Here is a 16,061-nt window from a genome sequence, read left to right on the forward strand (position 1 = left end):
TCTTAAAGATATGTGCATTTCGTTATTTCGTTTATAATATATTTATTTATATGTATTGACCATAATATTATATACATATATACCGGCTTACTTGGAATTCAAAAGCATTAAAAAATGCATATACAAATTATGAGTAATATTGTTAATTTTAATTTTGTATTCTTTTTATATTTGTCAATTTACTTGGTATACATAATATTATATTTACAAAATGTACAAAATTATAATAATAATAATACTCAGAACATCGTATTTGTTTTACAATGTGTATTACTTTATTAAATTAATATGAGTAATAATAATTAACAATAAATCAACCCCTAACAAACATTTAAATTAACTTTTTTTTTATTTGTTTTAAATTACATTTTTTGTGTACATATACCTTTTTTTTTAAACAATCATTGAATACTTTTTCATAGAATAAATGTAAAATTATTTTATTTAAACAAATTATTTATGATATCATAACTTATTATAAAACAAATATTTATTTTCAGAATTTTATTTATCCTTGTGGCGTTAACGAAAACAAAATATGGAACAGATTATTATTGCGAGAGTGCATTTCTAAATTATATCCTCTTATGTCGAGTTGTCAAGATGACGAGATAATTAATTCATCTCGAGAGCAGATTTATGGATATTTTTATTATTCAAAGTATTATATTTATGGCCTTAAAATTTAACTCTTTATAGTTATAACTTCTATATAGACTAAGTTATTCTTCTGCATTCACTTCGTTTTAACCGTTAAAAATTATTTATTAGCAGTAAACTTATTACTATTTAAAATACATTTAATGTAAGACAACTAAAAGTGTACCCGTTTTATTATTTATCATCACGATAAAATGAAAACATTTATTATTCAATATGTTTATTTAACAAGTTATAATTTGTCTTTTTAAAAGGTTTCTATTTTCTACATCCAAAAGTGATCAAAAATAGACGGAAGCGTATGACGGTTAATCGATTATCCACTTCTTAATATTATTATTGTTCATCATATAACCAAAGCTGACACATTCTATGATGATATTTTTGATTATTTTATCATATAGAATATATTATAGCGATTTTCGTATCTATATATTTCCAATTTAAATATATCTAAAATTATATATTACCTTTTGATTGATATGGAAAACTGTTTACTTTATCATCTGTTTTGGGCTATGTATAATAGGTAATAATTGAATTTAAGTTTTTTCCTATATAATTAGGAAATATATATAAATTTAAACTGCCGGATATCTACAATCAATCAATGTTTTTAATATAATTTGCGATAATAAAATATTCTGTTTAATCTTTAAAAACTAAGGATCAGTGTTTTCAATAGTTTCATTAATAACATAAAAGTATTAATGTGTAAGTTAAATTATATCATGATGAAAATAATGTAATTTATTTTATTTGACTAATAAATATAATATAATCTACAAGTAATATTTGTTATTAGTATTATTTGGTCATACTCACGTAGTGCTGTAACCTTAAATCAAAATATATAACTCACATAAAAATCTGTCGAAGGAAAATTTACAACGATTTTTCGGAATCGTGAATATTATATATCGACTATGTGTGATATAACTATATGAGATTTAAACGAGTTTAATGGTAAATAAATAATACGACGGACTGGGCGATTTACATAAATAATATTATTATTTGATATTTTTGAGTTTTAATAAGGCTTCATCGTTTATCAACATTTAAATTAATTGTGTTTTTACTTTGGGGAATTTTGTTTTAAACAACTCACAGTACTCACAGTTTTTATCACTGAAACGTGCTATTCCAATCAATTATAAATATTATTCAAATTATTTTAATTAAAATTAAATTTTTATAAAGGAGTTAATATTTCACCCTTCGTAATTGTTTATGAGTTTATGACCATACATCATCATAAATAAATATTGTATGGTACTACTCGGGTATTAAACTCGTAATCTTAATTTATATTATAAACTGCTAATATATTTTAGTTATATTTTGTTTTTGTATATGGGCCTATACTTATACATACTATATATGTAATTTTTAATGAACTATAATATTGTTGTTATTAGTGTGTAAAAGTTATACACTTATTATTATAGATATGACTACGTTTTTGATATTATAATTTTGTTTGTTTGCTATTAATTTTAAAATTTGAAGTGTGGTTTATCCAATAAAATAAAAAGAACTATTTCAAATAAAAAAAAGTTAAAAATATATTAATTTTTTTATATCACCGCAAACGATATAGTTCATATTATTATACAATGCACATTGTACATTTTACGTAGTATACTTATTATATCTATAGGTTAAGTTACTTTTTAGTATGAACCTTAAAAAAGTCTCGTAGAAATGTATGTGTATACTGTATTGCACAATAAAACTTTAGAACGGAAATAAAATAAATGTCTTTGAATTTAAGCTTCAATGACATTGAGTGGTTGAAAATTTATAATAAATATGAATAGGTATATAACACATAAAATAAATGATAGTCGCTGTTCAAAATAGTGAGGGAAAACAATAAAAACCATTCTTACTTATATTGCTAAAATAATACAATTTTTCAAAATTTTAGTTCGAATATTGTGTACATTCCTTGTGAGCATACCTAAATTTCCATAATTGGTATAACAATGTCTAGTTGGCATTTAACCTATAATATATAGTAGCTTAATATTAACCAATAAAATGGTTATAAATAAAATTGTAAAATGAATAGCACCTGACAGGAAAATGCGATTGAGATTGGGTCTGTGATTATATCTTACTATTCACTACTATTTTTTTTTAAAATTATTTAGTTATTTAATTACACGATAACTACAGTTGGAATAAATTTAATCTAAAACTGTAGTATGAGTATAATAGATACATTAACAATAATTTAATTTATAATTATATAATACATATAATATTTATACATATATATATATATATATATAAATATATAATATACATTATCGAAAAACATTATTTGATAATGCGCAATGGTATAAATGATTGTTATTGGTTTATCATTATTCACGAGAAATATTGAGATAAATGTAAATAAAATAATTTAGAGATTTATAAATATTTGTAATGCCGTACCATTTTTTTTTTTTGACATGTTATAACAACATTATGTACCTACCTAAGTTAAGAAACATTAAAATAAAATTTTTATCCTCCGTCTAAAGTTTAACTGATAGAATTGACCTATACTTATTTATGAATTGTGTATTTGTATCTTAGGTAAATATAGTAATAACAATATTTAAACAAATTAAAATTTGTTAAAATAATTGTAAATTTGAAATATTATTACGAAGTGATTTTCATTTATACAGTAGTTCTGTATCTAAAGTTAAATAATAAAATAAAAGTGATTGATACTAGATATTATTACAAAACAAGTAGGTTAAGTTAGGTTGGTTATACCTGGAGTATAGACACTAGACCAGTAAGTTATTTATCAGGCAGCCGTAATGTTCTGTAGCTAAATAGCCTATCCAAGACGCCGTGTTACCATAATTTTGTATTTTAACATAATAATGAGATCCCAAAACGAATCCAATTGTGATATTAAACGCCGGGACGAAAAAAGAGGCGAATTCACGTCAAAAATGTACACTGAGAATTTTGGTTGTCACGATTATGACATAGGTACATAATATAGGTATTGTTAAACAGAATAGAAAAGTAAATATTTCGTGATACTTTCATACTAATGTTGTAATATAATATAACTTTTGTAAATATCGCACGCATAAAATGTACATTTATCAGAAAAATATCACATTAGTCGATTCAAACGTAATCAAGGTTTAACAATAATTTAAGATAAAAAAAAAATTCTTCATTTATAATTAATACTCATATTATAGAAAAAATGTTATACTATTGATATATTATTGTTAATTGTTATAGTCATCTAATTTTATTTACTGCTATTCAGTTGGATCACATAATATGATACATACATTTAGCTCTAGCATATACGTATATTATATAATCTACTAACGAAATATCACATACATAGTATCTCAGTCAGTATATTAATAATACGATTATTACTATGCAGAAACCAAGATTTGAATGTTAATTTGAATTTGTGATCGAACAATAATAATTTAAACTACTCCGTGCGAGTGCTATGTGGCTGAAACTTCAATGACAAACACTGTTTGCCAGTTTTAATTTCAAAGTCATTAAAACAAATATATTATTCGAATGTGATTTGATTAAACTTCGAGATGTAATATAGCATTCAAAACTTTTAGCTAGTTTATACCACATAAGCCATATGTGTCTAGAAGTATCGCGTCTAACCATTTGCACTCTAAAGCTATATAAATCCCCAATATCATAAAATGAAACGAAACACGAGAGCTTGATCGAGTGTTTTTTTTTTTTTTTATAGCACATTGATGACACAAATTTGTTGACTAATCTTTACAGAGGGTTTACGGTCTGTATCTAATTATACATTCGGAAATTTGAAAATATAACCATATGCAGTTATGCCGATCACAATCACAAATCTCACTACCTAATAACATATATTTGTTTTATCAATCATATTTATTTTGTTCCAATTGCATTATATTGTCATTCGTAATCCCTAATTTATATATACCGCAAACAAAATAATGTGATACAATTTAAATAGTACCGTTTAACTCAATTTTATCGCCAATTACTATAATGATACAAGCGGACTTATCGAGCAAGGACGCCAAGTACCGTCGAAGACGTGGGATTGAGATACACGGATAATACGCCCGCCAACTGCTAAGCAGTAACGACAAATTAAAAAGTACCCGTTTGCTTACCTATAGTTTTACCTGTACGCAGGTAAAACGCGCTAATAAATGTTATCGTTATAAAATCGTTTGTCCTCCGTGCCCCGTTCACGAAACCGGTGGTGACATCTTTGTGCGGGATTCGGGTCGCGCAAACCTCCGCGCTCCGTGCCTAGATGTCGTCGCGGCCGCCGGGACTCCTTCACCGCCGCCGGCGGCCAGCCCCCTATCGACGCGAATCCGTTCGCACCCGGTCGGCGGGCCATATTCCAGCTGTTGGATCGATGCGACGGCCTGACCCAACAAAAATAAACACACTCACACGCACACGCACACACGGACGCGCGCGCGCGCACAGCTCACGAAAACGCATAGTTTTCTGGTTTGGTCCTTTTTTTTTTTTTCTCCTTATTTTTTTACGTTATTTATACAGACCGCCGCCGCCGCCGCCGCCGCCGACGAGTATACGGTGTGTGCGTGACGCGCGCACGCGCCGTTTCGCCCCCGCTCGCCAGGTCGGCCGTGTGTGTTCCGCGCGCGCGGTGCAAATCGTTTCCAGCGCTCCGTATCCGACGTCGTCTTGTCCCCCGCCCGCCCGCCCGCCCCCTCGCGTAGTAAAATCGTTTGCGCGCGCGCCCGCTTCATCGCGTGTGTTAGTATAGTGTCTCTCTCGCCGCGTCCGCGTCTGTGCGTGCGCGCGTGTGTGTGTGTGTGTGTGATAACGACCGACCGACCGACCGACCGACAGACACACTTTGTTCTATTCGTGTTCGACGCGCGCGATGCGTCCGATCTCGTTCGCCGCCACCGCCGCCGTCTGAATTCGATCGCGTTTTTTTGCTGACAATTTTTAATTTTTTAATACATTTTTTTACATTTTTTTCCCCGTCTCTCGCCTAACGTCGGGCTCGCGCGCTCTCGCTACTCAAGCGACGGCAGTCTGTCTTTCGAATAATTTATATAATATATAATACCTATAGTAATCAGTTTTTGTTTTTTTTTTTCTCAAAAGATAAAACAACAACAACAACAACAACAACAACAATAATAATAAAACGTATATAGTAAAGACCACACAGGTAAGCCGTAGTTGATGTCTCCCGGTCACGTTCAAACACGATATTATCATTTTAATGGTGTTTTAGTACATATTATAATATTATAAAATATCGTTTTACGTCGAAATCGCTGCTGCACCGCTGCCGCCGCCGCCGCCGCCGACGCCGCTGCTGCTGCTGCTGCCGATGTCGTAGGCGCCTCCTTATTGTTTTCACGGCGATAACGCGCGCCGGCCCTCGGGAGGGGGATCGGGAGGTGCGCGAGAACTCTGGTCGAACTTTCGAGAGCGCGAGCACGTATTGTGCACATACGGCTGGTACACCTACCTATGTCGGCGATCGTCAACGATCACCGCCTCCGAAGAGGTGTTTCGACTTTTCCCGAGTGATCGATATACGTCCCCGTCCCCGGCGGACGGGTCAACGAAACCGGTATTATCGTTTCGTTTTCATTTTCACGCGATAAACCCCCGTCGTCAGCACCCCCCTCCCCCCTACCACCAATTCGGAACACCGTCCGTTTACCGTATTATTACAAATCCGTATGCGACTTAGGCGTGCGGCTTGATTCGGACCGTGTACTCGCCGTGTACGTTAATCGCAACATTCAGACCATCCGCGCGCATTCGCTGTGCACTTAATCTAACATCATATTATATGCACCTGCGACGAAAACGACGACGATATAAATTGCAGTTGGAACGATCTTTGCAGAGGGGGGTGAGCGGTTGTCGCGGTGATGGATATGAAGGTGTAATACGATATTCATCGACGGTCGTCGTGTGTACGATGATTACCTATACCTACCGCACGTCACGACCACTGATTTTCGTTCGAGACTATTGCGCGATATCGTATATATTGATATATCAATATTTTCTCGTACGACGTTACCAATAATAATATTACATGTACGTTTATTACGTAGTCGTACGATTTTATTCATCGCGTATACGCATAATGTAATAATACACTATTACATAGTTACACGTAGACTTAGTGGTAATATTATGTTTTGCATGGACATTGCGTTATTATGCATTATATTGATATGTCTTGTGTTTATTATAAACGCACATTGTTATTGTTTTGATATTATATTGTATTAGTTGACCACAGCGGTAATAGAGACTATATTATTATAATATGTAAATCTATGTATGTAGTCGTACCTTCAAACACACGTATATATTATTATTTATGTGTTCACCTATATCGTTATTATTATTATTATCATTACTATTCAGTTGTTTGATGTTCCTTTAGGTCCTTTGTGTGTAGTGGCATGCACCTGATATTGTATGTACGTAATTATGCCGCCGCCACAGTGTATTGTGTTTGTCTTTCGTATATTGACGATGTACGCACATATTATAATATAACATTCTGTTATTACTTGTATTGCGATAATATTTAAGAATTTAGTTTCGGATGTCCTAACCCGTCTGTATCACGTGATCCGTGCTGTTAAGGGGCACCTGCAGCGGTCGACCCGGTCGAGCCGCGTTCACCACCACATCACCTATGCCGCAATATATACCACCTGCCACTGCAGTATGTGATGCGACATTGTATTTGTATCGTTTTACCCTTACTTTGACTGGTCCCGGTCGGAAAAATTCCTTTTATTCTCACGTATCCACGGTATTCGGTGTTTTTTCTCTCTATCTCTTTCCCCGACACACACACACACACACACACACACACACACACACACACACACACACACACAAAAAACACGCACGAGCGTAAGAGCAGCTAGCGCACGCGCTTGCGTGTTTACGTGACTTTGTTTAATATTACTTTTTGTACTGCTGCAGTGCTGCGTGTTATCGTTCGCCCCGGGTCCGAATCCTTGAATATTTGTCGAATGAGAGAAAACAAAATCCAGGTAGATATTTCGAATATCGAGAATCGTCGTCGCTTCGAAATACCCACGTAAATCGACATATTTTGACCGGCACATACCCCGCCGATCCAGATATACAGCGTGCACAACGTGTCTTAATCAACGTCAACGTTTACAACAATAATTGCAACGAGAATCCTGCACGTTGTTTTCAGGCGCAATTATAGCGACAAACAACAGTAACATTTTAACGCGCCAGCGCACACCCCCGCAACGCCATGGAATTAGCCAGTAATAACAAAATACGTAGATGTTTATGACAGCAAATATGTTGTTGTTGTTCGTAGATCTTCTGCGTTTTAGTATATGCGCGTCGCGATGACTTTAAAAATAGCGTTACTATCGGATAAATTTCGGGTGGTTGACAAAATTAACCGATAGATTTATGAAATATTATGTATAGTCCAGTACTCCAGTAGGTCGTGCGAAAGTTATGTAGGTTAGGTTTTACGGTGTCCGATGTGTAGATACCTACAAATAAGTATCATGTCGTTTATTTTTTTTTTTACTTACGGGTCGATAAAAAGCGCATGTACCCCATAAATATGTATATATAATGTACCCGTAATATAATATATACTCGTAGAATATAAACTTTAATTATATAATAATAATAATAATAATAATAATTCTCGTACACGCGAGAGAATCGATTCATCGACTTTTTTTCCCACCTTTTAAGTTAGGTAACCTGAAATTCGGCATACAAATAATATTCACTTGGAGATTAACGAGTTTTCAGTAAACCAGTAGTTCAAATAATTCAATCATATACCTAACATATTGATCGAGAAATATTTTGACACCAATCGACAGCCCCGGAATTTGAAATAATCTTTTTTTTTCACAATCTAGCAAAACGTTCACCCGTAAACAACCGAACGACTACGGTTCGGATTGAGTATATATTTATATATGAGCCGTGCAGTAGTGTAAACTTTTAACACCGAACCAGGGAGTATAAACTTCGAAGGTCAAACAATCGACGAACGATTGACGATACGTTACGCGTATACGATTCAATTATATTGATAAAACGCCCGTTTCTTTACTACAAATCGATAATTAGGTGATTAATTTATTTTTTCATTACTCACCGCACTAAATCCGGGGATTAGAACACTTTGAATGTTTATTATGTGAATACAATATTTTTATATACAATATACAGGGTCCGCTGTAACAAATTTAAACATTTATACAGTTTAAAAATTACACACGCACACTCGCTACTACGCACATATCTATAAAATCGATATTATATATATATATATATATACATTATACATACTGCAGTAGTTCCGTCTGGTATTTCAGCATAGCAGCTGTATATTATAAACTGAACTTTGATGTTATACAAGATTATTTTTTTTTTTTTTTATCAAACAACACTCATTATTTCAAAATCTATTAACGTTTTTGAAAATATTTTTTTTCAAAATGTCTATTCGTAAAAAAACAATATATTTTTTTAATATTTTTGATTTTATATTATGTATTGATTATATTTTGAGTTTTTAATTTTTTGTAAAACAACCTACATTTTAATTTTATATCCCAAAGCAGGATATTTATTGGAGTATTTCGATGCTTAAAAATCGAAATTTAGTCGGGTAGTTTATAAGTTATAAGTAGGCACCTATTTAAAGTATAACTAAGTGGTGTGGAATAGTATTGGGATACCCTGCAAAATGTTTTTCTATACTACTCAGCTTATTTAAACATTAATTACTTATAACTCATTAAGTACTCGTCTGTATTACAATTGTTATACATCGAAATACACCGAAAAATATTTTGCTTCAGAATATGAAATTAAATATACATGCTGTATGTTGTCGTCCAAAATATTAAAAAAAAATTTTTACTGTTGTTTTATTTCGATTGGAAATTATGTAAAAAAAAAATATCAAACATTATATATATATTGTATAGTATACATAGTGTATGTATGTATTATATATCTTTGGTCTTTATTTCTTTTGTACGTTAATTGAATTAATTTTTGTATATTAATATATTATATTACGCAATTTGCCTTCTTTATTACGCGTATGTGTACGGAAACAATAATAATAACGGACAAGGTAATGAAATGAATGAGTATAATATTAAATAATACTTTGGAGTTCTTTTTTCCAAATGATTAACGAATTTATCGGTTCTGGCGTGTCAACAGTCCGGTATAATTTATTTAAAGAATAGATAATCTACTCGTTTTTGACACGGAAAATTATAATTATTACCACGACATACTCTGTCATTTGCGCGTATCGTAGTTATAACTAATTATTACGCTTTAGTCATGTACCCATCGAGATTATATACCGGTGGTCATTATTATGTACATTTTAATACAATTTGGACCGATAATGACAGTTTATAAGCTGTATATAAAATACACATTATATGATTTTAATAGTTTCGTATTAGTATACTATTGAGCACCGCTAAACTAGTTAACTTAAACTTTTTTACACAATGAATGCGTGTTATCACATTTTGTCGTTATCAAATACATTCAAATATTTCTACTCGAAATTGTCAACAAAATAAAAGGATTTTTAGGTAAGGAGATTTTTAATTTCAACTCCTCCAGAAACAAATTCACTGTAAATTGTTGATAACACCTTACTATATGTATATATTTGTTTTTCTATAGTTTGTTATTACATTTAAATTTTATCATAAACAATAATCGTCCTACCAATAATTTATATATTTACGATATACCTATACTATTTTACTATACTATATACTATAACTTGTACGGAACACTACGAAACTACGCAGCCAGCTGATACTATAATTTGAAAATTTTCAATTCTATTTAATCTATTCGGAAATCTACGGCGTATTCGTTATACATTTTCTCATATAATATACCATACAATATTATATATAGCTTCAGGTATACAGAATTGTGATCGAGGGATTTACGTGTATGACGTTTACAAGACTAATCTAATAATAGCTAATTAAAGTTAATACATAGTTGACGTTGACTGGAGTACAGTGGTTTGCGTAATATGTACTGCGAACTTATGCTACTGAATATTTCTAAAACACATTAAGTCGATTATAAACACCACATTCGGGTGTTTAGAACAACGACCGAAATCCGTATTGATTGTCATATAATTAGGTACCCACAAATCACAATAATAATGGAGCATATATAATATAATTATTATAGTTGTATTGTGTTAAACAATATACATGGATGTAGGATGTGTCTAGGTATATATAATTATATACGTCTATTACATGCGGCTAATCTGTTGTTACTTAGCTTGTTATTGGTAAATTTTGGATTTTGTACATTCGTGTAGTACCTACAATACCATTATAAGGGCATAAGGTTTGAGAAATCGTTTGACAAAATAATTTTTTTAAGTCCATGAACGTACACTACAGTAAACTCGACGTAGTACAGTGTACCCTTGTATAGTATTTTGCGGATATTACGAACAAAGTCTTACAGGCCGTGATAACGACAACGGTGGAACTCAACTATTAAAAAAGAACAAAATATGTAGGACACAATTTGTTCGCACAGTTAATACAAATATTCTGACGGCAACCTGATTAATAATATAAACAGGAAAATATTATAGGTGACACGTGAGGATCGATGGAGGCAAGGCCGTGTTCTCATTTACGACCCTCATTCATAATAATGAACTACATATTATATTGTATAACATAGGTAACTACAATAATCGATTATAGCTGCACGTATACACACACATACACTGTACACATCGTCCCATCATATAAAATATTATATTATTCTCGTTGGGTTAAATACATCGTATTTAAATACATAAACTTGACTTGCTACGGGTGGTAGTATGTCTTTTTGAGTCATATGACTTTAGAACTCTCGTTAATGGAAATTTCAATGACTCCCGAGAATCCATAATCATCAGTGAGTGTTTTCTGTGTTGACTCGAAATAAGCGACGACGTTTTCGGTTTTCCACTTTGACGTTGAATTTTGAATTATCGGTTATGTTCTATGTAATATATAATATTATATAGACAGATTATGTGAGAATACTAACAAAAAAACTGCCAGATGAACGTGTAGACCGTAGACCATAATGACATTTCGTCATTTAGGCTGTTAATTAGTATTCATAGTATTGTTTAATTTATTTTTAAAATATAATTTGGAAAAATTCAGTAGGTATTTGTTAAGGGTAGTGGATAATTTTAAATTTTTTACTAACACCGATTATTTATATTATATCTTAAAAATACAGTTTGAGTTAGTTTAGGAAAAATATATTTTATGATATTAATATATAATCACGTAGTTTTTCAACTTATAAATGTACAGGAAGGTGGCTTATAAATATGTCAAATTCAGCTATAATACGTTTGAGTACATAAGGATATTTTTAGCTAGGAATTGGGAGAAAGGTTGAGTAAACATGTTAATGTTATACATTTTTTCAAGATACCAAGAATAAAATATGTATGTTCAAACAATATTTTTTAAAAGAATATCAAGATTGAATAAAGGTTTTTAAGGAACTTCTTTTAATATTTTCTTTTATAGCCGTCGCCTAGGAGACACCACAAGAAGGCTGACTCTTAATAATTAATCGTCTCTCAATATTTTTTTTTATTTTATAACTTTAATTTAAAAATATTTTTATCATTATGTATTATATTAAATTCATAAAAATAAAAATCTGTATTGTTTGTTTTTGCAACTTAATCAATAACATAATTAATAAATTTACTTGAATTGCGTATAATGTATAATATAGGTCAATTTTATTATACCCAAAATCGGTTTTCTGAGTTTCCAGGTAAAATTATGGTTTTGCCAAAGTAACAAATATATTTTATTCCATCTCAAAAATGTCTATTTGTACTCAAATGTGTTGGATTTACGTCCAAACGTTCACCGCCCTAAAATTCGAATAAACATTCGCTAACAATAGGCTTGTTCCGTTTATGATATATTATGTGATGTTTGTTTACGTTTGTTATCAAATTATTACATGACGGTACGATCGCTGTTGAGTTACTGCAACAAAACAAATATAGTTACAATGTGTAAAGCTCGCTGTATAGGTTAGGTAGTTCTACATTCGTACTTTTCACCTAAATAATAATGATCGTGTCGTTGTTTAATTATTTGAAAACAATGATTGCATTTATGTTATTATACAATTTGATTTAACTCATTGTATATTGTAAAATGGCAATACTAAAAAAGTATAAATCTATATTTTCAATTTTTTAATATTGTTTAAATATTTAATTTTATTTGAATCATACATCAGAAATATATTAAAGTTAATATTTATCTACAAAAATTATTAGACCAAACTTAATTTCTCGCAGGACTTATAACCAGAAAATTGGTTGATTTGAAACTTTTGTGTTGTGATAACTGTTAAGTTGAAGGGGGGTGGGGGCGAGTTTAGGTTAGGAAAACATATAAACGCAACAAATTGGAGCTAAATTGTAAAAAAAAAATATTTGTATATAAAAAATAATTATATTTATTTGGCACAAAAAGTTAATTTTTCGTAGTTATAATAATCAAAAAGAAATCGTATACTCTCTATGTATATAATGTATTCACTTATATTTAATATTACATAATTTTAATTATTTATAGCATAAATCACGTTTGAAAAAATTAATAGACAGTTAAATTTACAATATTAGCTAAATCTTTAGGTAGTTAAGAATAATTTGTAAACTATTTTTATAATTTCTAAATGCATGTTCTAAATATAGTATTATTATTGATTGTGAAAAAATTATTCTACTCTAATAATTATAGTATTTTAAATATTTATTTTTCCGGGATTTTTTGAAGTAATGAATATACAAACGTGAACGAATTGTTCAATTTATGATATTTTGCCAAATAATTTATGTGCGCATATAGAAATGTTTGTCATACAAAAACTATTTGAAAATTCGATAAATTAATTAGAAACTCTTTTCATTTAAACAATTAACATAATACAAAAAACGATTTATTATAAACATATCATACATTATTAATTGATGTAGTTCAACAAATAGTCACAGTTTGTGTATGGCTTTAAATTTTAGCTATAATTGTTTTATTAAAATTCAGTTTATTGTGTATAATAATTCTCTAGGACCAATTATTATTGTATCAAGGAGTCAAATAAAACATTTCGAACAATATGCATATGATGAACTAAAAGCTAATCGAGTATTTTTAAATAAACCCAAGATACAGTAAATATATTTTTAAGATTGTTTTGGCTGTAATGTCATGGTACAAAATAACAACCATAAAAACATTACATACGAATTAACAAAAAAAATCTATATTTATGTTATGTTCATATAGATAATTCAAAAAAAAAATGTTTATATATAGTTAATGGGTACTCTGTAAATTTTTTATTTTTGCGTGTGTTATGAATCGTGTGTCCTTGACCGAGTAAATTAGCTTTTTTCTGACACAACTAGGTTTTTTAAATTATTTATTTGACTTTTTTGCTCGGCCGTTTGCAATATTTTTATGTGTGAATAATATTAATAACACGAAGAGAATAACTTTCTGAACTTGAAACACGAGTTTATTTTAGTGTTTTCATTATTATGACCATCCCAATTGCGAATACTAAAACCACCGGGTACTAGGTACATCCTAAATGTCACTGCACGACATAATACTATTGATAACATATAAATTTAAAGTATTAATGTTCTCATTGCACTATATACGACTGATACGAGGCGATATAAATACGATTATTATTATAAAACATGATATAACCTTCGAAGTAGACAGTATTTTATAATATACGCACGATATGCGATGTGACTTTTGACTTCAACGGTGATTGCTGTAATTACAGAGGAGGGTTTAAAGACAGTGAACGAATTTCGCGTCACGGGGTTTTCGTCGGTGAATTATAATCATATACAACGTCAAACTGGACTCGATATGAATGACACTTCATAGTCGGAGGTCGAACTGAACTCATATATATATATATATATATGGATATATACACATAACAAACATATTATATTATACCAGGTTACTCGTCATCCTCGGGTGATTAATATTACAATAATAAATATAGGCAGTATAGCTATCGGTTAAAATTATTCTGTTATAGAAGTAATTTACAAGGAAAATATTTTCAAATGTGACATAATCGTTTTCTTTGTCAAAATATTTCTCGTGTTTTTTTTTTTAAATACATTTTTTCGAAATTTCCGATTTTTTTCTATAACCCATTATTATAACTATATTTTTGCGAGAAATATAATCAAATTTGCATGTTACTGATTTTATTAGGTATTCACATCTTAAATGAAGAAAATCATGATTATTGATTAATGATTTCATACTCTAAAGCAGAATATTTTTTTTCAATAAATATAGTTGTGGTTGTTATTTTGAATTGTAGTTTTTTATGTGTTCATAATAGAAAAAAATAAATAATAAGAGTTAGTAAAAATACTTTGCCGAACACTCCTATTATATGATCTAAATTATTGTAAAACTAAATATTTTATTATCATATTATAATATTACATTATTGGTTCTGTATTTGACATGTGTATTGTTTGCTCGTGTATGAAATTGATTTTTAAAAAATATTGTTCTCCAACACGCCATGACATTAAAGATGTTTATGGTTAACATAATGTTTAAAAAATATAAAATACCTATAAAAAAATTCACCACGGTAATAAATAGGTTTTATCACTGTTAAAAAAGATTGCGCTTTAATGAGTGCAAGTGTTACAATGTATATATAAAAATGTTCCAAGATAAACCAAATGTCGAAAAAAAAAATAATAAAATCACGGACCCCATAACGTTATAAAGTACGTGATATTATTATAAGCGTGATATATCACGATAATATGACATTATTTATGCCGTAATCACGAAACTGTCGTCGTTTCGCGGTGATCAACGCCATCAGCAGGTGGCATTTACGCGTCTCGAGAAAAATACCCGTTATTGTGCAGTGGGCGTGTGGGACGGAAGCGTTTCCGGTCCCGTCCCATCCCGTCGTCCTGGTATCGCGCTCCAGTCGACTACACACGAGCCTTCCGATAAACGCGCCATGTTTATATACGCATCGTATCCGGTTTGGGATGTACCTGTACGATGACGACGTATACAAACGAGCGTACAGAGATATTATCGTCGTCGTAGTCGTCTACACTCGTGTACAGCAGTGGTCGGTGTCGTAGGTATTATTATTGTCTCGTTGAAGCGCGTACGATTTATCGGACAAATACACACGCACGCAAA

General features: G+C 30.8%; 1 protein-coding gene across 1 annotated transcript in view; it reads left to right on the forward strand.

Moving 5' to 3' along the window:
* The first annotated feature begins 5,485 nt into the window (after nucleotides 1–5,485).
* LOC113549291 (protein NDRG3) overlaps nucleotides 5,486–16,061 on the forward strand; it is a 52,733-nt gene continuing 42,157 nt past the window's right edge. The window contains 1 exon segment of the mRNA XM_026950519.1: nucleotides 5,486–5,881. The gene's annotated coding sequence lies outside the window, so the exon portion shown is untranslated.

The sequence above is a fragment of the Rhopalosiphum maidis genome, chromosome 1 (assembly GCF_003676215.2).
Source record: "Rhopalosiphum maidis isolate BTI-1 chromosome 1, ASM367621v3, whole genome shotgun sequence".
Lineage (NCBI taxonomy): Eukaryota > Metazoa > Arthropoda > Insecta > Hemiptera > Aphididae > Rhopalosiphum > Rhopalosiphum maidis.